This window comes from Augochlora pura, chromosome 11 (assembly GCF_028453695.1).
Source record: "Augochlora pura isolate Apur16 chromosome 11, APUR_v2.2.1, whole genome shotgun sequence".
In the NCBI taxonomy this organism is placed as follows: domain Eukaryota; kingdom Metazoa; phylum Arthropoda; class Insecta; order Hymenoptera; family Halictidae; genus Augochlora; species Augochlora pura.
In genome coordinates, this window is record NC_135782.1 from 9,947,345 (window position 1) to 9,973,527 (window position 26,183).

Below are 26,183 nucleotides of genomic sequence, written 5' to 3' on the forward strand. Positions count from 1 at the left end.
CGGGCGCCGCGTTCAATCTTTCTTCGAGGATTTCCTCGGGAACGGTCTTCACAGGCGACCGAGGCAACAACCGCCGCGCGTTTCCATCGCCATCAAAATTGATTTTTCGCGGCGGCGGCGGCGGCGGCGGCGGCGGCTGCTGCTGCTGCTGCTGCTGCTGCGGCGGCGGTGGTGGCGGGGACAGGAGGCGAGGCGGGGGGCTGGGACTCGTGGAAAAACGGTGCATCGAAGTGGCTCTCGAGGAGCGGATCGTCGAAGCCTCCAGTCAATTACCGCCTCCGATGGTCCGAGGAGAAAGGGAGAAACCGGGTCGCAGGAAGAGGGAGGTAGGGGAGGCCGAGAATCTTTTCCTCGAGGGGCGAGGCGGGAGGAGGGGTCGAAGAACGGAAGGCGAGAAGACGCGCTCGTAGGCTGGCAAGCGGAAAAGAGCCGAGAGAATTCGCCAGATGATTCTCGCGTATGGAATATCGCTGCGTCAGCGATAAGCTTCTAAAGGCGGCCGGGCTCGCACGGCTTTCAAAGCTTCCCGACGCGGCGCGCCGTTTCACGACGCTCGCCCGCCGTCGTCGCCTCGTCTCCTCTCTGCTGACTACACGTACCGTCTGATTTGGTTTGTTCGAGGGCCAGCCATTCTGCGAGAACCGACCGGAATAAACCACCGGCCAGAATCCGAGACTATCGGCGATTTTACAAGCCCGAAAGCGCTCGGCCAAGAATCAACCGAGGCTGATTCGTTTCTTTCGATTATTCAAGCGGAATCACAGTGGTTTTATCTGTGCACGCGTCCGGAAAGAAAATTATAGCTTTCAAATTAATTTGTAACCTTTTCATATTTTCTGCGGAATTTTTAAACATTCGGTTTAAACATTATAATTCTTTTTTAAGCCATCTCTTCGTCGTACTTTCTATGCGAAGCAGGTATGTCGTACAATTTTCTTGGAAACTAGGATGAAACAAGAATAAAGTAATAATGAATTGAAAATTGAGGATACAATTTAAACGTCGCGTTCTTTATTGCAACTTGGTATGACGCTTTCAAGTATATTACATGAATTATTAAGTTCACGTTATCGGAAAGAATGTAGACCGTTTTGACTCATGCTTTATAAAAACTTGTTATAAAAGTTAAAGAGACTAGATTGTACTAAATTACACCTTTTTATTAATTTTATTATCAGTTATAATACCAAAAACAAATGGAAAACCCTCATTTTGTAACTTTTTCATCTAAGTCTAGAAAGAAAATTTAAAAAATACATTTGGTAGATCTCAGCAACTTACATAAAATATGTAGAAGTTACAAAATATGACTTTTTATATTTTTTTAGTCACTGTATAGTGCACTGGATCTTTTAAAATATAAAAACTCACTGTATAGTACTAGACCCTTTAAAATATAAAAAAGAGATACAAGTCTCTTGGTCGAATTTTAAAAAAGTTAATACGATTTAGAGATACGAATATTCTACTCCTCCGTCGTGTCGCTGTAATTTAGGAAACTGTTCGTACGAAAAGCTGTTATTATTTAATCAAGGTGTATGCAAGTTCGATGATGCATCCTTTAAAAACCGGCTGAATTTTCGCTGCGCGCGTTACGTCGCGCTTCCTATGAAACGTCATGCCGGCGAAGGTAAAGAGGGAAAAATTTGGTCGTAATCCGAAAAATAGACGAGAAAATATAGGAAGCGAAACATGTAGACGAACCAGGCCGCGCATGTACGCGCGCGCTCGGGGAAAGTCTGCGCGAGCGTATGAAGTATCTTCAGGCCGATTTGCAAGCGGAACAACTCGGTTTTGTGGGATTTCACAGACAGTCCGGCATTCGGTGAATTTGCAATAATGCCTTCCGTTTTCATTGTCTAGTCGTGTGTCGTTTGCGAGCCTCGGTCGATGCGTGAGCATGCTTCCAAGCTCTATATACCAAAGCATATACAGGGTGTCCCGCCAGACACGATGATATTAAACATCTCCGTTTCGTGACTGACGGAAAGACGGAAAAATTGCAAGCTTAATCAAATTTATTTAACACGTTGAGCGCCGCGTCACCCAAATATGGCTGACAGTTTCTGACTGATCTTGAAAATTCATTTTCATTGTAATATAGTTGAACAAATTGAATTTGACTAGACTGTCTCGTTAGCGAAATTGTTGTAATGCCACCACCTATAATAAATATTACATTCCTAATTTTGCATTAATTAATTAAATTGCATTAACTATGTATGGATTTCAGTGATTGATTGACAACGCTCGATGTGTTGAAGCATCCAGGTTGTCGCGTTCTAGTGTAATTCTGAAATGGTACTATTTTCAAGGTGTTGCACGAGACCTCTCTAAGAATTCCGTAAAAGTTTATTGTACTTAATTGTTAGTGAATAGTTAAAGGACGTACATCTTTGCTGTTATATATACTATATAAAAGAGTATACATTTATCTAACACTTAATTAACTTACCTTTCATCGACAAGTGTATGCATTTATAATTACTATTAAATTACTCAAAACCAAGACGTCGGCTATCTAAATGACGCAGAAAAAATATTCGATTATCAAGACCTTTCCACAAACTTTTCCCAACTATATATTAAACGACGACCTCTAAAACATCACTGAAAACTCTTTTCGCGTTTAGCTTTCGTTTACCCTCTTCTACCACGCAACAACGAATGCGAAACTTTTCACTCCGTGAAGCAGTGAATAGATTCGAGACGATCGCGTTATACGAGACACCCTATATGCAAGCACACAATATACACACGGGCACAGATGCGACCAGATTTAGCCTACGCGCGGTCAGGATGCATGCGAGCGTCCGTCCACAGCGGGTCCGCTCGGACAGTTCTATAGTTACAAATATCTTGCCGGGTATTTCGCGAAAAATCTCTGTCCGTCGGATCTCCCGCGAGACGAGCGGCAAGCGTCGGGCGAAATTTTCGTCGGATCCGGGGCGTCGTCACAGACGCAAAACGCTTTTTTTTCCCCCGGAATATGTATATAGAACCGCGGAAGGAATTCCACGGGAAAATAGTTGGAGCTGTTTCGCCGCGGAAACGGGCCACGGCGCGGCGCTGAAATATTCCGTTTCCCGGGGAGCCGACCTCGAAGATTGCCATCTTAATATTGCCTCGATGACTTGTTACTCCACCTTTGATGTTTGTCATCGAATGATATCAAAGCTCGATCTTCGAAGGGGATCGCGCTACTCCCTATTACCAGAGATATTAAAATTCAGCGATTGGCTCGCTGCTTTCGACGTTGCTCCCACGGCGAATTAATATTCAATACGCAACCGTGTGCCCGTCTTCGCTGGATTCTTGTTTCCATGGAAAACTAATAATCGAAGGCAGAAGATATTTTAATAAACGTTTCCATCCGGACAACTAATTTTAACAGCATTTCATTTGGTTCTACTTTAATTTCGTTTTGCGAACGGGGTCCTTTACTACAGGGAATGTGTAATAACAATAATATGAAAAATAATGATGATAGTAATAGTAACGGTAACGAGAATAAAATAAGAATTAAAAATTGTTGGATACAATAATGATGGCAGAGCGTTTGGATAAAGTAAAGGAATTGTAAAAATGTCGAGAGAATGGCAATAGCAATTGTCATTGATGAGGAATCAGTGTCGTCATAACATTAATTACAATTAGTTGTCTTTGTCTAGTAATTGCTGTTTTGCAAAACATTAATAATCGATGGCAGAAAATATTTTAATAAACATTCATGTTCGGACAATTAATTTAATAGCACTTTATTTTGCTTTACTTTAATTTGTTCGTTGTGCAAACGAAGTGATTTCTTTATTATAGAATGTATAATAACAGCGTCTGTAGAATGACAATAATAAGAATAATAATGATGATAATAATAGTAACAGTAACGACAATAAAACAAGAATTAAGGATTGTTGTTAAGTACAATAACGATAGCAGAGCATTTGCATAAGGGAAAGAGATTACAATGAAGTCATTGATGAGGTATCAATGTCGTCATAATATTGTTGCAATGAAACAGTATGTATTGTAGATATTAATCAGTAGATTAATTGCGAATAATAATCCTTCACTCGATAATTGTTGTTTTCAAATAAACTAATAATCGGTAGCAGAATGTACGTTAACTAACAATGTATCTTTATGAAAAATAAAAGTTTCGTTAAGTAACAGAATAAAACAAGAATCAAATAACAATATATATAACTTCGCTCAATAGTTTCAATCAATTGAAAATAATGCAACGATCCTCTGAAATTCTTCTATTGTTTCGCCGTTCTGTTTTTCCCTTATCAATTCTTGCAGCGAATACATAAAATCGGCGGTCCACCGATTACTTGTTTCGACAATATTATCGGAGCTTCGAATATTTGCTAAAAATTCTGGCACGCGTGTAGATGACTCGGATAACGCGTAATATTCGGCTCCGCCGAATAGGCACATTTCTTTGAAGAGCGGATAATCGATAGCGGACGGAATTTTAATAAACGTATCAAATCCAGAAAACCGGTTTTAGCGATGTAATTTGAAACGGTCAATATTACGAAAAATCCCGATATAAATGGTGCTTAATCGATGCATCGCGCAAATACGTGTTCCGTTGCAAACAAATTGTACGCGGGTACGGGCTACAAATATGCGTGTTATTCTCACAACGATGGAATGTTTGAGGCGCTATTGTTTCGGGCGTGTTGTGTATTTTAACAAACTCATTTGAATGTTTACGAAAATTGAACAGGTATTTTCGCGGAATCAGAAACGCGTGAAATAAATTAAAAGAAAAACAACAGCAACGAGAAACGGGAAGGAACGTATTCACAGCGTTCGCGAACGCATTATAAAGGGGGTATTGTACGGCGAAAAGCAGATCTCGTAGTTTCAATGGTTTCCGCATAGTTCGTTTTTCCAGTGTACGTTCGACAGCGAGGACTACTGGTTTCCCTGGAAATTCTCTTTTCGAACAGCGCGACTCTGCAACTTCGAGAATACGTTGTAACGCGGCTATCTGTAACGAGATTCCGATGCATTTGCACCTCCACCAATTTACCGCGCGGCAAACATGTTCGTGGAACTCGCTGGCGGACTGGGAGCCACGTTCCGCGCGTGTATATTGTTCGGTCATCGGCAAGTTTTCGCGTGCATTTGCCAGCTTGGAGTTCGGGATGCTTTATCAACGCGAGTCGAATACGATCGAGAATCGAAAAAAGTAACCGCGACGACTGAGATTTTGTGGTTCTCGGCGGGAGCCGTGATATTCCTAGAAAAAACAGCGACGTGTTTATTGTTCTCGAGCGATGCCGATCGATAAGGTTGAGCAAACGTGGCGGCAAGTGGAAATTGTACACGGCGGTGAGAATACGCGTGGATATCAATTTCCGCGGAAATAATTAGAAATTGTGCAGGAAATTGTTTTCACGGCAGTCGGGGAAAATTGAATATGGATAGTGATTGATTGCATTTCTTGATTGTAACATGGGAGCGGTAGAATATGTAGGAAAGAACGCTGATTGCCAAATAAAATCGCCAGATAAGCGAAACGGCGCCGCTTAATCGGGAAAAAGAAAAATAGAACATTTGTTGTATGAGCAAGCGGATGTACAAGTCTCTGATCATTAGTAGACTGCGGGTTTGATGCATTTATGGTAATTAAAAGGATGTGTAATTTAAAATAACGAGATATTACAATAAATTACAAACGTTAATGTATTAGTTTAATCTGTCACGGATTATTAAATAAAGGGAAAGATCGTGACCGGCTCCTGTGTCTTACAACTGATGCAGACCATTTTTATTTTGCGCAAGGATCGAATAATAATACCGTAATTTAAAACGACAAGATATTAAAGGGCACTATGAATGCTGCTATATTAATTTCATTTTATAGAAATTGTTTGGCAAAAAGAAAGAATTATTCTCTGCTCCTGTGTCTCGTAATCGATGCGGACAATTTTTATTTTAAATAAAGATCTTAATAATATCGTAATTTAAAACAATGAGATACTAAAAGAAACTATGAGTGTTGATGTATTAATTGAATCTTATACAAATTATTAAATAAGGAAGAAGTATACTCGTTTTCTGTGTTTTACAATTGATGCATACAAATTTTACCTCGTTCAAAGATCAAATAATAATACCATAATTTAAAACAGCGAAATACTAAAATAAACTACGAGTGTTGATTCAATTTAACGTTTCACAAATTACTGAAGAAAGTAAAAAGTCATGTCTTACAATCGACGCGGACAATTTTTATTTCGCACGAAGATCTGTTAATAAGACAACTACAGGCGAGGAAACGGAACAAATCATCGAGTATTCAGCGACGAAACGCGAATTATGAGACAAAACTTGTATCGGTGAATCTGATTTCGTATTCTTTATCATTAGTCGCCAGTTTCTCGGTCGATCCGACGACAAATAAGATATACTTTAAAGAGAATGTTTAAAGGTATTGAAAAGTTTTAGAGCGACGGCCGCGGAAGAGTAAGTTTCAATTCGAAAGAGCAGTTCCACGTAATCTCGTCTGCAGCCGCGTTTTAAGCGAGGAAAGTGTTCGAAAGTTCTTTAGCCGGTGCAGCCCTGCATAAATCTCCTGCTATCACTGCATTTTTCCTTGGTTCGCGTTCAACCGCGCGCCGTACCTGCCCCCTCGTTCATCGTTTTACGCCCCCTGACCCTCTCCGGCTCCACCCACCCTCTGTCGCTCGTAATACTTTGGCCCGTTAGCGTCGAGCGACACGTTGCGATATTGCCTCGACGCGCTTTGTTGTTCCGCATAAAAGAATCCATTGAGATTTACGATGCAAAACCGCGGACCAGGAAGCCGACGCGCGTGCGTCCCAATCACGCGGCCAATGGTTTTCTGCGACAGTCATTAACGTCCGATTCTTCCAACTGTAAAGATTCTTAATTAATTTGGTATGCTGCAATAAATAAACTGCGGATTTCAAGAAATCTTGATTGGTAAAATAATTAGGTTCATTAGAAGACTGTGAAGACATTAGGAGAATTCGAGGATATTTGTTTAATGCGTACCATTTATGAAAATAACAACTAGAAAACAAATTTCGATCAGACTTGAGTTTCTTATAATATAATATATACATTTTTATAATATATGTAATATTAAAATAAATATCTTATAATATAATATAATATTTAAATAAAATGTCTTATAATGTAATACAATATAATTTTGCAAAAATCAATAGTCTAGTAATAACCTGTCAAATATAAATGTAATTCTGTTCTCTTAAGTCAGCATAAAATTCAGTTTTCCCGTTGGCAATATTTAAAAATTGTACTAAAGGTTTGCATACAATAAATATATATTGTCCATCTCTTCTAATAAATTATTATAATCGTAGAACCTGTAGTTATACTAACGGTGAAAATAATTCAAAACCGTCGAAAATCGACAAATTTTCATGTATTTATTTTATACTTATTAGTTTACTGTAACATTGAAGTATACATACTTTTTGACTGAAAATAGAAACTAGTGATGTCACTACAGTAGGTATAGTAAGTCTATAAACGCGAGAATTTAAAGCAGTGGTAGTATTTGTCTTAAACAAATCTCATAGACTGAAGAAACACCTTCATCTTGTGTTTAATATCCATCGTCCAGATTGGTGTTGCGTTTTACGATATTAAATCGATGTAAGCTTTTATCGCATCTTAGAAAGTAGAACATGCATTGCTGTCGGCGAAAAATTACAAACCAGGAATGCATTCTCTTGGATAAATGAAATGGAACTGGATGTATGATAAAGTAGAGCGAAGGGAAACGTCGAGATACTAAAATACTAGAAAGTTGACGCGGTCTCGGCTGTCTTCGTATGTAAGTACATACGTGAACACTTATATTAATGCACACTACTTTTAATGACTATATAATATACGAGATTAGTGAATGCCATAAGGCGACGTATGTCGAAAGATACTACTGCGGAAGGCGAATAATTGGCAATAATTTTACTTTTATGTAAGACGATGATTCCAGCTATACTGATGGAATATGTGACAATTATTTATAACAAATAAAATATATTCTGATGTAAAATAATAGCATAGCCACTACAATCGTTAAATTGAGACCCCATAGAGGATACCTATGGGATAAATAAGACAGAGATTATATCAGTTAGACATGATTCTTAAAAAATTAATGGAAGAATATTTCTTGTGATATAATAAACAAATTGATCGATATAGTGTTAAAATTAGTTACATATTTATAGTATGCGGCGGATACATCGAATAAAAGAAACTTTAATTATTCTTTTGCTACTATTGTTGAAATATTAAATATTCCATGCGTAAAGTATATATTCTAATCTAGTACGACGTAAATACAAAAATATTAATAATATTCATTACTGCTAAAACAGCTATTTTTAGATAACTGTCTTAATTAACTCTCGGATGACGGAACATCTTTACAACTGTACTGTGATGTTTATAACAAACTGACGATGTTCATAACAATTCCGAACAGTATTCAGTAATTTTTCCAGTCATATCTCCGAAGAAATTTCTTCCAGACTTATCAACTTTCCTGTTGTTCCTAATATAACAACAACATATTAGATTAAATTACCAATAATTGGTTAACTGAGTGGACAATTTAAATGCTTTGTGAAAAAATTGACACAGCCATACCGTTGCAAAGAAGTATCCCCATTGTTGCTGATAGAAAAGGATAGATAATTCTACAAAGAAATACAGGTCGAAGTAGAATTATAAATAAAGTGCTGTCTAGCGAAGTATCAGACCCAGCGGACACAGGCCACGCTGGTCTGGCGAAGCGAACAGGCCAACCACCCGCATGATTGCAACATACGAAGCAGAAATGCACAACACAACAATCGTACACAATACAAGTACAGCACCGTGAAGTGAACGTAGATCGGAGGCAGTTGGCCGAAGTAGGGTAGCGTCCTAATGGCCAAACGAACCACGGCTGGATATCGAACTGGCCGTCCGACGAAGAAACGAAGAATAATAGTCGGCCATACAAAGGCGCGAATTTGTTGGAAACAAGGCGCGGAATGCTCTTTCTACGCGAGACACATTTGCGATCGGGAAATATCATTTTCCTCGGTCGTATTCGATCGCATCAACGAAAATAGTTTCCGCTTCGATCGGCGGAATTATCGCGGGAGAGGCGGCGACGGAAATACAGCGTCGCGAATTTTTTTCACGTTGATAAAGGCCACCGAAGAAATTTATGTCGGACGACTCGAAAAGGTTTTTACCGAGTCGCGGTGAAATACGAAGATTTATAACGTCGGAGGGAAAAGGGCGGCGGACCGTGCCGCGCCGCGCCGCGGAAAATGCATTTCGCGGTACCCTCAGGAACACACGTGAATTTTCATTGGTATGACAAATTGATGGCGCCCTATGCATGCGATTCGACGCTATCCGGGGGTAAAAAATTACTCCGGAACATCTCCGAAACACCCATATCCGCGGCCATTGTTCGGCTATCGCGACGGGAACTTTCGTTTTATTTACGACGACGGGGGACGCGATTCGCCCGTGCTAAACACGGGGATCCATTAAGCCGGGGGAACCGTTCCCGTCATAAGAATCATTTCCGCGGCACGGAATTGATCGAACATTTTCGCGCGTGCCGCGATTCCGCGGGGCTATCCCCCGATTTACGCTCAGCCGAATGGAATCGCGGAAAATTCCGGGCCCCTAAAATTTTATCGGGGATGTAAAAGTTTACAGCGTCGCTGAGCAACGCCGATACAGATCGTTCGGATCCCCGGCGCTCGTCCCAAGACGGGGATAACAGAGTCGGATCGCTCGGAGCATTTAGGCGAACGATCCGACGAAACCAACGCGGAGCGGTGCGCGACGGGAAAAAATTAACACGTTTATATAAAAATCGTCGAACTTTTGATATAAATGGAAAAGTGAAATGATTTCTTTAAATTAAATCGCATGCATTGCATGAATAACTAATAAATTCATAGATAAAACTCATAAATCTTTGCAATCTGAATAGACAATGTATCCTTACAATCATTACAATCTGACAATAGCATGTTAAAAAATTAACGACCGGAAAACGTAGTGATAAAATAAATTTGAGATGTTCTAGAACGAGGGGAAATTATAGAGAATATCGTCAGAAATAATTTTCGACGTCGAAAATTGTTATACATCCTTTTCCTATAGTTTCTGTTATCCCAAATATAAATCTCCCTGCAAAATTTGTATCACTTCAAAATCGGAGAAGGTGAACGATTTAATTACTTTTTCAATTATGAGTAGTTTATAATGAAGAGAGAGAGAGAGGAAATATGTAAATATATATACAGAAAAGTTTATAGAATCCATATCCGTTCTGAGTTACGTATGAAGAGACTACATTTTGAAATCATATAAAAATTATCACACGTCATAATGAATAAACCAAAATTGTATCGCATAATATCAAAAGCAAATACTTAACATGAAAAATGATTCCAGCGACATTCCTTACAATTTTCCCTTATTCCAAAACATTTCAAATTTATTTTAATTCTTGGTTTGCGGAACCCGTCAAAATGACGGACCACTAATGCTTTAATTTGCGACTATTCAGATTTTAAAGACACATCTCCACTCGTTAAAAATCAGTATAACCGTCTTACCGTTACTTTTATAAACTCGTATAAACCACCCGTCAAATCTCGCGTAAAACAAATTATCTTTTCATCTTTCCTTTGTTAAAAGTTTCACGATTTTTGCGGCCTCGAAGTTGCGCGAAATTCTTATTTCGCCCGAATCGTTCGCGTTCGCTTCGGGCGTTCGCGAGATCATCCGGCCGATCGATCATTCACCCATTAATTCTCCCAAGCGGTATCTTTTCCCATGGGGTCCGACGGGGAACGCTTCAAAGTAAACGAGATTCGTCGAGAAGACACGCCCCTATCGGGCGAGACGCGACTACGTTTGTCCGACGGACTGCGGATTCGGAAACGGCGACTGCCGTTCGCCGTTCAACGTTGCCACGGTGCCGGGCGAGGAGATACTAAACTTGCCAGGAAAGAGGAACGGCGCCGATTTTATCGTGCACGATTCCCCGCCAATCTCCGATCTCCGACCCCGAGACCGATCGTTGTCCGTTTGAAAGCAGTAACAATTCACCGGGGAGGAAAATCGGCGAGGATACCCGTTTCTTCCACGGGACGAATACAATTTCAACTTTAGCCTTTGTACTCGTCGGTCGAAACGCGAAGATTTCAGAATTTTTCGATCTTCAGTGGGGACGTCAAGACCTTTAATTTATTGGTAGTATGATACTTTGTCTTTTATTTTACACTAGAGTAATTGTTGCAATAATTATAGTTTGAATGAATTGAATATATGCTGTTGGTAGTAGAAGTCAGCTAATGGATATAAGAAATTTGGCACTGAAGTGGAAGATATGACGATCGGTTTTGCGACCAGTAGAATAAGATGACGATATATCAGACAAGCAATGCATATTTGCTATAAACTGGCTATTAGGATATACGTGCGTAAGTTAGATAGGTAGTATAATTCGTTCTGATGTTAGGCAAGTAGTACATTAAATTCTGCAGTCATAGAACTAATTAAAGTTGGAGGCCATGCCAGTAGGTAATATATACTGTAGTCAGACAAGTAATTAATATATATCGCAGTCAGACAAGAAGCTAATATATACTGAAGGTAGATGTTACGTCCTACTGCACTAACACAAATTTCATCATAAAGTACAGTTCGGGACTGCCTAGTCGGGTTTTATGGCGGCGGGCCATGTGCTTGGGACCTTTGAAATTGGCTAGGGCGTGGGTCTGTCACCCGTACTTTTGGAATCTACCTTCCAACCGTCCCAAGGCACATAACACGCCACGAGTCGCGGAAGACGGCACGTTTGGGACGCGGGGCAATTAAAAATATTGCACCCAGATGTTGGCGACTTGTCGATGCCCCCGGAACCCCCCTGAAAGGATTCGCGGTGCTACCTCCTCGGCCCCAAACGTCGTTCTTTGCGACTCCGTGTCACTGCCATGGGCCGTGGAAAATTCTTCCGTTGTGTCGTGCCGACATAACAGTAGACAAGTAGTTAATATATATCAAAGTCAGACAAGTAGTTAATATATGTCGAAGTCAGACAAGTAGTTAATATATGTCGAAGTCAGACAAATAGTTAATATATGTCGAAGTCGGACAAGTAGTTAATATATGTCGAAGTCGGACAAGTAGTATGTTACATCCTAAAGTCAGACAGGTAATAAAATATCTCCTAACTTTTGACAATTCAAACATCCATAATTTGTAGACAGGTATTTGAATGCATCAGAAAATATTTAATGAATTCGTGCGGCTTATATGAAATCTTCTTATTACATTTATAACAACGAACGATTTTCTCTTCAGCTTGATATGTCTCTACAGGGAATTAAAAATAATTCGTCTAAATAATTATGAAATCAATAATTAATAATATTAAATATGTTTCTAACACAAAATTATACATTATTTAACATACGTGCAACTTGACATAAATGTTACCGGCAGTATTACAAATACAAAGTAAAGTTTAATGCATTCAAGCAGAAAAATCGAAACCGGCTAGTATGAATTCGTGCTCCGAAATTACGCAGCTGTCACGAACAGAGATTTCCGAGAGTGCGTGGAACGTTAAATGTTTGTAAAAATTATAAATCCGATTGCAAACAGGTTGAAAACATCTCGCCTGTATAAAACCAAGTACGTGCGAGACTTTTTATTGCGAACCTTTTATAAACATCAATCCGTGAATATGAAAGAAGGTTTCGAGAAAATGTAGTTTCAACACTTATAATGCAGAATATTTTAATTCGTTATCGCAATTTAGGTGTATGACAAATGTTATGCTGTGATCCGCCGTTTAAATATTTATCTTTATAGAAGTAGGAGTTTACTTGTTTTTCGTTTTTAATGAATCCAACAAAGTATTCTCTGCAAATACTACAGAAACTTTCAAATCCATTTTACGTAAAACATGTAGAACGTGAATCGTTTTTATTATTTATAACTATTCCCCAGGAATCGTTTGAACGATAATTCCCGACTGGTCTCGTAATCGGAACTCTGATTCACTTTTTACCTTTGAGATCCCGGGGATCCGTGAGTCCGCGAGGCAGCACAGAGATCGTACGGTGCCGGTAAACGGATATTCCTCGTTAGTCGGACACAGAAGGTACCCGTGCGTATTCGAACACACGCTGGCGGTGCTTCGACTCGATATAGAGGAAAGTCGGCTATTCTTTCGAGCTGGGTAGACCATCGGCCGTATTCTGACGCGTGCGGAATTCCGCCGGCAGTTTGAGTGGGGGAGTAACGCGCGTGCGTTCCCTCGTAAGTTTCCCTTTGCGACGACTTCCGAGACGCGGACCGAAGTGCTTCGAATTTCCGGGAGCATATACTGGCGGTCATACATTTTAAACGATGCATATTTCATGTCAGTTACATATTTATTTAGGTAGTTTCGTTCTACAATTTACGAACGCATGTTTTCCTCCCTTGATCTCGAACTTAGGGCTGCGAGATTTCAGTAGAAACGGAGAATAAAGAATTATTTTATCAATATTAAAATCTTAAAATTTCTATTCAATTTCTATTAAGACTAAATTGTAATATTAATCTATATTAAAATTTAATAACTACTCAAAAATTTGAGTTTGTAATGAAACAATTACAATACAATTCTATTATAATTGATAATATTACTCCATCTAAAGTCAATTAGATTGAATCTCGTTAAAAGAATAATTGCAGAATAAGTTTATATTAAAATATGATCATTAATCTAAATTTATAATTATGACAAAGATTTATTCGGATCAATAGATAGAATAATTTATGAACGAGTAATTGTTATTCCAATAAAATATTCATCTAGATCGCATTTATTCGGGTAGTTCTCTTACATAAATATTTATACGATGCAATTCGAATAACGCTTACCACTGGTCCGTGGTAATGAGTTGCGAAACTTCTCGAGTCCGTCGAGAATTCTTTTCAATGAAACCGCAGAATGTCTGTTCATAAAAGCGAGATTGTATCGCAAGGCAACCGTCTTCGCTATAATTTACGATATTCAGTAAGGAAACATGTTGGCACATTTCTCTTAGTTAATCCTTTGTACGCCGCTGTACGTATGCGGGCTCAGCGTAGCAAGGGGCGTAAATAACGTCGATTTTTTTCCCCCCCCCCCCCCCCCCCCTGGAAAAAAGGGAAGGAAGGACAAAGATATCTCTCCCAGCGGAGCGTCGGCCGCCTTTGTATTCGACAAAATGTTGTGACATCGGACGTGGCCAATTACATTAGACCAGGCCGGGGAATTGCCGGGAAGCTGGAACTCGAACGTCGGTGACTCGTAACGAAAACACGGAAAACCGTGTAATCTAATTGCGATTCGAGCCTTTGCCCGGGCCGGGCCGGGCCGGCGTGGCCCACGCCCGCGTCTGTGTAATGCAAATGCGGGGGAGCGTAATGGCCGCGCGGCATTAATGGAAGTCGAAAAATTTCAATAATTCCGCGGGACTCCGGGTAGGGAGGGATCATGAAAATTCATTAAGAGGGAAAACCGTCGGAGACGGCAACACGTTGCCGGCGTCGGGAGCATCGCTTTGACCCTTTTACCGTGGCTCCTCCGACCCGGCCCGCCGCGACTCCGATAATCAGAAGGTTGCTCGTTCCGACGGAAAATCGGAAAATGAAATAACGAGCAGCGATCAAACTTTTATATGCCCGGGCGGGTATTACGGCTGCTGGGAAACCAGAGGCTGTCAATGAAGTTTTCAGAAGAAACAGAGGTCGGCTCCGAGAGAGAGAGAGAGAGAGAGAGAGAGAGAGAGAGAGAGATAGAGGATCGCTTGTCAATGATCACCTTGGACTCTGATGAATTACAAACGACGGAAATCGACCGTCCCTTCCACGGGGCTCCAACGACCAGTTATTTATCCGCTTCCTCTCGTTGCGCCGGTGCTTTACTTCCCGTGAACCATAAACCCTGGTCGATCCCCGAGTCTTGATCTTCTCTGATATAAATTTTACTGTTTGGTGTCTTCATCGAGTTAATCAATTCGCCAGCCCACGGAACCTGACGAGCTTTATGGTTTCACGGAACTCGGCAGATTTCTTTTCCGCGTAAAATGTAATCATTTTCCGAGGTTTCCCTTTATTATACGACCTGAAGTGTTCATTTAAATTTCGAATTTACTAATTTACTAGAATTATAGGGTAAGATTGTAATTTTTTAATATGTTCTATATTTATATATTCTATGTTCATGAGTTGCGGATTTTATTTCATGGTATTTAGGTAAGTAGAATAAATAATTTATTATGCTGTAGTTAGTACTTGTAGTTAAATAATTCCAGGAAAAGGGGAATATAAGAGAACCAATAAAGATATTAATCCATTTACTAGACAATAAATAAAAAAATATCTGCAGAAGCTGCAATTGATTGCAAAGATAGAAAAATTAAAAAGTGCCGTTCTTTCGCGGTGGATTCGGTTGAGAAGATACAAAAAATACATAAAAATACATAATCATACATCGCAAGTAATCATAATTTTTGCAAAATTTGTTATGCTCACAGTCTAGCAAACTAGACAATCCAATATTAAAAAAATTGAAGTAATGTCGTCGAATGTTTATGAAGTTATTCCGTTTCAAAAGGTGTCAACTATTGTTACAATTTTGTAGTGTATTTTATTCCGATTTTACAAATTTCATCTAATCGTTTCATCATTTTAAAACGTATATCACTTAGCAACAAGAAAATTTGAAGAACTGTTTGAATCAATTAACAGTGACTAAAAACTACAGAAATTTCTACAGCCTCCACGAAGCCTATTTCTACATACAGCCTCCCCGAAGAAAAGAGAATTCAAGACGGATGTCTATCAAAGGAGGGATAAACTTTTTAATGAGATAATACGGCAGTTGGAGGATAACGAAAATCCGCTTCTACAGGATCGATAACTGGAGTCCTACGTTTGATGAAAATGGAGGAAATTGAAGCCGAGGGCGGCGTCGTTCGAATAGCAAGCCGGCCGGGGTGCATTATCATAAAAATATCGTTCGATTAAACCATCGGAGAAATTACGATATTGCAAATTGCTACGGCGAGACACCTATCGATTGTCCGAACTATTACCTTGAGCGTTGAATATTCCACTCCGCGTCACGGGAGACTATTACCATCCATATTGCTCACGGGAAACCATGCGTCTCTGTGTAACTTTAGCCGAGTTAGACGATCGATGACAGGTATGAGCGCGATAGGCTGGGCAGGTGACAGCTCGGTAAACCAAACACCAGTCGATGAATTAATAGTTCGCTAAGAACTTCGCCGGCGGCTATATATGTGGCATATCTTCGTTAATCATGCAAATTTAAGTCGACATACTACCCTATCTGTGTTCGACAAAGTATTCATCGACATGCCCGCGAACTATATTGATGTTTGCACAGACCGAAATTACCCGAACTTCGCACTGTGTCGTATAATATTCCTGGAGAGCATACTTGCCGGCAAGTCTCACTTACAAGCGCATACTTTGCCGAAGAAACGCTGTCGAGTTATTCGTGGAGGATCGTTATTAAGCAGATACGTAAGACGTTCCAATGGACAAGTAATCCAATGCCCGTCATTGACCTGGCAAGTGGAATGTTGATGATACAGATCAGACGGTAGCATGGCGAAATTAACGACCAGTCAAGTGGCATGCGATGGTCTATGATCGGACTTGTGGTATGGGTCAGTATGTAATCGGGCAAGGTGTGTCAGTCAGGACGTAATCATACAAGTAAACAAGTTTGACTGTGATCAGACAAGTGAATAAGTTTGCCTTTGATCGGACAAGGAAATATGTTCATTTATAATCAGACGAGTAAATAAGTTTGTATTTAATCAGACATGGAAATAAGTTCATTTATAATCAGACAAGTAAATAAGTTCGTCTATAATCAGACGAGTAAATAAGTTCGTCTATAATCAGACGAGTAAATAAGTTCATCTATATTCAGACTATTAAATAAGTTCATCTATATTCAGACTATTAAATAAATTTGTCCGTACAAGCAATGAAATAAGTTTGTCCGTAGTCAGACAAATAAATAAGTATTCACACAAACAGTATTACCGGATAAAATTCTTGAATTATCCATACAATGAAACAATTATTTAAATGGAAAGTCATTCGAAAAATGTGCAACTCTGATACTACTTACTTATTCGAAAGTAATAGGTATGCACGCGCGGATAAAGTAAGAAGTCTCGAGAGGCCGCGGGATGAAAAATGCTCACGGAATTGACCACGCTCCTCCCTGTATAAGTTTCGTAGCTCTCCGCGGGCGTCCTGGCCGAACCTGGCACAATTAAAATATGCAAAATACTCTTCTTGATCGCGGCAATCTAATCCCTCGTCGTTCCCGGGTGAAACGAGTTCCTCCGACTGTGGCCAAATTGTTGAGCCCACCCGCAGACGCACTTCGTTAAATTATCCAGACGACGGCCCTAATTTCGGGCTATTACAATTACGAGATTACAATTAGTTACCGGTTGGGGCGAGGGCGCGTACCGTCGCGGGGTGACCGCGGGAAAGAAAGAGGGCGGGAGGCGAAAGGAGAACCGTCCAGGTAATTCGAGGATGAATCATCGTTTGGACGGGCGACTCGCCGAAGCTTTAGCTAACGAGCTTCCACGGTGTTCCAGGTAATAAAGTGGCCAGGAAAATAGTAGGGCCCCGGCAAGCCCATTGCCAAGATTTAAACGCACCGCAACCGAGTCAGCAACTTCTCGGCGATCCCGCTATGCAGACGCTGCGCGGCAAGGGGACAGGGTCAGAGAGTGCATCCCCGCTTCCCTCTATTACTTTCTTCCGTAGCGCAATCCTCTTCTCCGACGCCGGTTGTTGACCCGTTCTTTTTAACTATTTACAGGATGAGCTTTCTGACGTTGTTTCCGTCTCTTCTTCGGTATTCTGGCATTTGCCAGCGGCCACCGACCATTTTATACCGACCCTTACGACTCGATATGTTGTTGCTCCGGCTGAGCTGAGGAATGGGCTCTGAGCCAATTCTCAAATGCGTCGATTCGTACAATAAGCATAATGAGCCGTGAATTCGGTGGCCTCGAAGCAATCGTTTCGATGAGATTGAATTCGGTTGACTCTGTGTATTCGATGTTTGAACAGTGCTCGAGCTTGATTAACGATGTAGATTTTTAGTGGTAACTTATTAAGGATGAATATTATTCTGCTATCTTTATTTAATATAATTAATTTGGGAATGCAAACACGAGGTAACTCGTGGCCGGTCAACAATGTGTTAAAATATCTTTACTTGACACTTCTTTATTACTACTTAGTTTACTAGCCACTTTTCAGAATATTAACAAATATTTGGAACTTCGCGCGTCTTTTACGAAAATTCCCTCTCAAAACATAACAAGATTCACTTAAAACATTTTTTAAAACGAACTATAGTGTAGAAAATAATAGATATAAATGCTGATATGGATCACGTAAGTCGCGGTCACGGGCTACAATGTTTCATCGTGCAAGGGTTAATAGTCGCGTACGAGATACGACACAAATAGCGCAACACCGCAGCCTTCGTGAAATGGTTTACGACGCGGTCTTATTGGCGCACGATCGCCAATGAAAACAGTCGTTCGATCCACCGCCGGTGGGAAAAATGATCGTAAGCAATTTACAAAAGATCGGAATCGTTCGATATCTATTTTGTCGTCGCGCGCAATCACGATTGAATAAACATTATCGGCGGAACACGCGGAGCTCGTTGAATTAAAGCGGCGCGACGGCTGCGATCGGACGTGCGCTTTTGACTGCCGCGAACGGACTTTGCGAATCGTTGGGTCGGATAATGAGCAGCGAAATATCTTTTATCTCGCAGAACAGGACATTTATACGTTTCAGCAGCGTTGCGGGAGGTCGCGTCTGCTCCGAGTGTTCGTTATCGAGGCACCTGGTGATCGCGATGCCCGGTCGCTTCGGCTGAGCTTTTGTTTCTGACAGCAGGTGAGCGAGAGAGAGAGAGAGAGAGAGAGAGAGAGAGAGAGAGAGTGAGAGAGAGAGGGAGAGAGAGAGAGAGAGCCACGACGAGGAGGTGCGAAAGGGACACGGGCGATTGTCGGATGAATTTCAGGCGCGTCTCACTTGTTTAATACGCGCGCGTATTCAGAACGCCGTGGCCTATTGTGATGCAAAGTGCTTTCGGGCTTTTTCTCCTCTAGGAAAGCTCGCGCAATTCCTACGCTTAGAAACCCGAAAATGTTCTTTGTATCGTCGTTCCCCCGTGTACGAATTCATATAGTCCTTTGTCGACCGACACTCGAACGCATGAATACGTTTGCCCATTAAGCACGCTTCTCGCGAAGTTAATTCGCATTCAACGACGAACGCATAATGAGCATGGCGTGCCGAGAGGTTCATAAAAACCTGCGCGATTTCAACGGCGGTGCATTATGTTCACGATGATGATTTATTATCGAGGCATCGTTCCTGGACAATCGTCAATGCCACGTCGCTGGGCGTTCGACGCCGAGGGCAATGAATTCGTCCGGCTGAAACACGTGGAACGAGACAGTCAGTGACCAGACGAGTGGAATAAGTCGGGCACGCGGTAGACAGGCAGGGAACACCGAGTGCTTTATGTCGATAATATACGGATTTTTTGGTAATGGCGTGGAGTACGAGCCAGTAACCTGGAACCAGTCAATGCGGCAAGCGAGGAGCATTGACCATGCCAGTAGTAGAAATCAGTAATTGATCAGACATACTGTGCATTGCTCGAAAAAGAATACAACGTAGACAAATTTGACTAACGATCTGGCCAAATATGATTGACGATAATATAGCGAAAAATTATTGTATTGTGATGGTTTCTTTTTAAATTAATCTCTTCTTGAGGATAATGTTACCGAATTTTTTAATGTGTCATATATGATTTCACATTTAAAGGATTAAATAAAACAAGATCCAGGAACATCATCTCAAAGTAGAGGTTTCTATAATTTAAAACAAAAGTCATCATCCTACAATAATTTTCTATGAAATTATCGTTAGTTAAAGGTGACCAATTCGTATCCAAAATTTTGCTATGCCATAATTTATTCACGCTATATATAAACGATCAGTAACTAGTAACATAACATAATGGAACAAACAAGTGGCCATGTGATTAGACAAGTAGTATAAATTGACCGGTGCTCAGACGTACTATACACATTGTATTTATATGAAAGAAATAAAATACATAGTATTAAACCTAATAACTTCTAATAACTTCAACAACTATTACATCTTTCGCAACTCATTTAAGTCGTACAAGTTATATAAATTTTACTGTACTTCTAAAAATCTCTATGACGAAAAATGTCATATCCATTAAAGTCTTCTTTTTCATACAAAACGAAATGCTTCATCAGTGAGTAAATTGTGACCGAAAAATTGCTAAGTAGAATTCTGAACGGATCCAAACGATGCAAATGTGCGAGGGTTATCCAGAACGCTTATCCGTAAATTCTCCTCATTCCCTCGTCTCGAGATCGGCTAAAACGAAAGAATCCACGGCAAGCCGAAGGCTGCGGACCGGTCGACGGCTCTTCGAGCTCGCTACACTCCCGTGAATATATCGAATAATCGCTGGTGCCTCTTCTCCCGTCGTCCTCTCTGTGCTACCACCCGCCCGGTATCCCGTTGGTCCGACGAATGCAACGGGTAATTCCAGCGCGATTCATCAAAGGTAAAAGCTCGGTGCTGCTAGAGGGGACGGTGAGCAACCGGGGAGGGGATGCGAGGGGGGAAGGGGGCAGGCGGAGAGCTTAGGGAAACGGGTCGGACAACGGGCAAAAATGAAAAACAGAACGCGGAAAATAAATGCGCGGGCAAAAAGAATATCTAACGGAAACCGGGCCCCTCGCGAATTGCGGTGGGTTCTTTGTGCTCGCGACCGCCATCCCCCCGCCCCGCGACCCTTCATATTCTTCGCCGGCGTGGAAAAAAAATGACCCTGTAAATGACCATTATCTTGCCACGGCTGCCGGCAAATTGCGCGGAAGAAGTGGACAACTGCCAGTTTTTTTCGACGTGATCCAGCGATCTCTCCTCTCTTGCCACCGGCGCGGAACAGTCCGTTCGTGATTTCGCGAGCTCGTTTCGGCAGCTTAGAATTTATTGTTTCGTGCGGGAGCACGGTGAAAGGCTTATTACGCGCCTCAACGAATGAAACCATTTTTTCGAAAGCGAGATTTCTGGACGTGGTTACAGTTGACCATTGATTCATCAATAAAATTTTATTCTATTGAATAAATAAAATTTTATTGTATTCAATAAATAAAATTTTATTATATTGAATAAATAAAATTTTACTACATTGAACAAATAAATAAGTATTATATTTTATACACATTATTATTGTTATGAACATTTAACCTCTTCAGGGATGAATTTTTATGGTAGGGGACAATCTATTTAGATTTTGCTTTTTTCCTGAGAAATTCTGTAGCAAATAGAAATCGAAGAACCTTCATTAACCCTTCGCCGTACTATTTTCTTCCTGGTTACATCAATTAGAAGTTTTTCACTTCTAATCATTTTTAACAAAAAGAAAGATAGTCTATATATATATCATATGTCTATATTTACTTAAATATTTAAATATAGACAACAAGAAATGAGAATTTGATTCAGACTAAAAAGAACGGAATAGCCTTATTATTACTAAAAATCTCATCACATGTCAGACACGTAAAAATATGGCAAGAGGTTAAAATTCTTATTTGCCCCATCCCAGAAATCCTCGTGAGATCTCCCAACATCGACGGACCACTCTCGGATCTTAGATTTAATATTAATGGCAATTTAGAAAACGTTCTCAGCAGAAATTACTAGACACACGTTCCTATCCGATCAGATATTTTCTATCCGATATAAATTCAATCTTCCCCAGCTTCGCCAGTTACTTTTTAACGACAGCTATTTGCGCGTAACGCTTTAGAGCCCGCTCTCTATTAATTCATAGAGTGTTCCGAAACTTCGTCCGCTCTATTCGAGCAGCTCGAAACGTTTTATCTCCTTCAGCTTTTAATCCCGATAAATATCTTCTATCCTACCGTGCCTGTCACGAATCCTCCGAGCGTGGATAGAGAGACGTTGCCTCCGTATGAAATGTTCGACAGAAATTGACGGCAACGGCCGTGCTCGTACGGGAGCTAAGAAATAAGAAGTGGCAGCCAGTCAGTCAGAGGCCGAACGAAAAAAAAAAGAAGGAGGATCGTGTTTTAAGCGGGAGCGACGTGAATGCCAGCTGGCAGAAACGAGGGGCTCTCCCAGACGAATGGAACAATAAGTCCGTCAAATGAATGTTCGCAGGAAGTTCGTATTTAAAGAAGCAAATGCTGTGTCGCGAGTCTTCTGTATGAATTTTAATGCGCCCCTCCTTCCCTCGTTCTGCAGTATTTAAAATATTTGTATGCCAGTGTCTGCTCGCTTTGTTAATTGTGACGCTGGATTTGTGCGACGAAATATAAACGACGTCTTTCAATCGCAATGTTGAACAGCGATATGCGTACTTTGCACTCGTATTTTATCCAAAAAATCGTTCATGCGATTATTATATAATAATTTAATGTATGGATTGTGTAGAATAATTTTAAATTAATTCATTATTACGTCATCGACTGTACGTATTGTATACAATGATAATTTACTTGTAATTACTAGATGTTCGTGCAAAATAATAGAAACTTGTCATTCTTGATTGCGAAAGCAGAAATTAGATGAAAATGTTTCTTCTATTTGAGTAATTACAATAAGTTGAAAATAACGTGTAGAAAAATTTAATAATATTCCCTTCTATTTTCAGCTTACCTAAATTATTAGATGAAACAATTTATTCGCATTTCAAATCATCATGGAAAATTTTTATTTTGAGATCCAGAATAACAAAATGACCAGATTCGATAACAAGAAATGATGAACGAAACTTCTGTGAAACGTTTCGCCGCGCCATCCAATTATGTTGCCGTTTTGTTAATCGTGGAACACGATCTTGCAGCTACGGCAGATGGCGTTGAATGTGAGACGTAAATCGAGACTCGGTTTCCACAGTCGTTCAACGAGAATCCACCGAATAAACTCGTCGGAACAGCGACCTGGACGCGTTGCGCGAAGGAACGCGTCACTCTTCGGGAAGTTTATGTCTCCTTTAAATAGGGATCACGTTACACCTCGCCGGATGAGACAGCGCACACGTAACTATCGCCTTAAGCGAGTTTCTCTCGTTTCGAGACAGGGTAATTAAGTTAATTGAATCGGTTTTCCTTTGATATATGTTAATAACAGGGCGCCTTGTCGCGCTGCGGCTTGCTGTCGCTGCGACGCCGAATTCAGTGCATTATTGAAATTTCTGCTTGTTAAATTATTACACGGGTCGCAATTAATCAGGCTTTGTTCCCGACACGGATATACCTTCGCCGAGACTCTGTTTTGTGACATGGAATATTGACCTGACAAATTTCAGGGTGCCGAGATATCTGTCTTTGCAATGCAACACGCTTGGACGATACACGATCTTTATGCAAGACTCAAAATTGCCTATATCGATTGCAGGAGGCAGAAAGTTCGACGCAGATGTGTCTCTTTTCTTAATGATTTTGATGCGTTAAGAGTGACAAAGAATTGCTAACATTCTTCCGTTTGTAATAAGAAACAGATATTAAATGAAGGATAATTGTGTCTTTCGATAACTTTGGCAAGTATAAAATAATGTATCAATATCAGTTGTATCTTTGTAATCTTATATTTTAGCTGTTCGTTTTTGTAATAAGAGCATAAAATCCACTGTCTAGTTATCACATTTCATCGACTTATTGGAATCATACCAAGAAGGACACACTTTTTTCACTTTGTTAGAGGTATTAATGCGTGTAAACATTTTTCTCCCATTTTTGTTAGAAATCTTCCTTTTCTCATTTTTATCTTAGCAAATGTACTTGTACTACATATATAATAGGAGATATAATGAATGACAAATTATAAGACAGAAAAGTAGTACCGTTGCTAAGATAAAAATACAAAAGAAAGATATCTAAAAAATAGGAGAAGAAAGTTTGCATTCATTATACATACCACATTATATCTTACTTTCTTTTCTTATCTTTTAGGTAATTATATGTATATAAAATATATCTGTATACATGTATATTCTTATCATACTCATTTAACAGCTACGCAAAAATCTCTCCTGCATATTACTTTCGTTATTAACAAAGAATTTTTACTCATCCATAATAACAAAATGATCACAATCATTATCATTATTATTGCAAACTGATCATCGCCAAGAGCATCAGTTTTTCAGCAGCTCGTCGACGAAATACGAGCCGCTATATTTCATTTTAAACAGCGCGAGGACGTCCCAGCCATAAAACGCGAAATCTACGGCGATTCAGGGAGCATAGAAAACGCGGGGAACAATTGAAAGAGCTTCGCGGCGAGAAAGTTGAAATAGGAAGCAAAGAAGCAACGTCGACGCCCGATCCAAGCCGGTTCTTTCAAGCGGAGAAACATAATCGTAAGCAGGAAATACGCGCGAACCATCGTTTCGATTTTTCAGTGCGCGGGCATCCGATGCAGTTGCAGTTTCCGCGAGCCAGAAGACGGCCAGGGATTCGTTTCTAACGACTATGGAGGCCGGGGAAGGAAGTTCTCGAGAAGTCCCGCGGACTGAATCTCGCTGGCTTCCAGCTGCAGGAGATATTTACCGGTAATGCTGATCCGGCGCGTCTACCAGCCGCTGCGGTTTGCGGCCATATTTACGGCACGCGGAGTCGGAACTTCGGAACTATCGTCATTTTTTCGCTGTTCTTTCGCTGCTCTCCAGAATTTCATTTGTCTATGACGGCACAGGTGTGCACGTGAGCATTGTTTAATGGAATGATCGCCATTCGTTCTCTTATCAAATCTCGCGTGAAGAATGTTTCATGTCGCAATTGATACTTTTAACCCCTTTCAAGCTGCGTTGATTAGCGCTTATTTGTCTTTAGTATTTTTCTTAATAGGACCAGGTGGTTTTTATTTCTTGTACTGTCTTTACTTTCTTCCGTTCCTAGGTTTTGATAAGAAATTAATTAAATTTAACTTCGATTTAGAAGAAATAAATAATATTCATATTTAGCAGATGCTGCACGAAATCTTGATCACGAGATTGACAAGTTGCGATAGTGTAAGGGGTTAAGCGCTATTTCTTTGCTGTATTTATTAACGCTTTATTCGTTCTTTTAATAAATTGATAGCTACGCTAATTTATATATATTCCTATTTTTATTGAGACCTGCGGAACGTAAGATTATTGAAAATATAATTAACACGAGAGCTTACTAATCTTTAATGTGGTTATTTTTTTAGTTACAATGACAATATTGCAGAAATTGGGGTGATCTTTATAAATAAATAGACATATTAATAAATATATAAGAAATCGTATAGATAAATATAGAAATACATAAAAGAAGTACTACTATCTATAAGTAGCTCTGCTTTTAAATACAATCGTGAAACTTTTAACAAACCTCTATGCTAGAAGCTGCAATTGCACTTTCATGCACTTTTATTGCAGATGAATAAAATTTGGAATGTATAATAAAATTAAGCAGGAGAGCTAAATGAGCTGCATTTGAATAGATTACTGTCCCATGAATAGTCGACGAACCTTTATGCAAAGTGAACACTTTGTGCATCTGTTGCAAAAACAAGAGTCACTTTAAAATTGTATTTCTTCTTAATAACTTTCATTCTTTTCATATATTTATTCCATTGAGCTGCAGTTATTTTTTGTCTCGCAAATGTTTAAAATTCAGAATCTGTTCTACACAGTTTAACATTTTCAGTCTCTCCATTAATTTCAAATTACTATTAATTATACACAATTTCGCCATTATCGTAAAAATTCGCAAATTAATTATAAGTGAACTGGTGTGGCACCGTAAATTTAAACAAAATTATCAAACTATTTATTTATTAAAGTTTTTACCAAAAGTACCAACTCAAATACAATACTGTAGAGTCATTAAAAGAATTTTAAAATATTTTTATGTAACGCTTATTAAAGTTATTAAAAAAGGAAACTACATTGC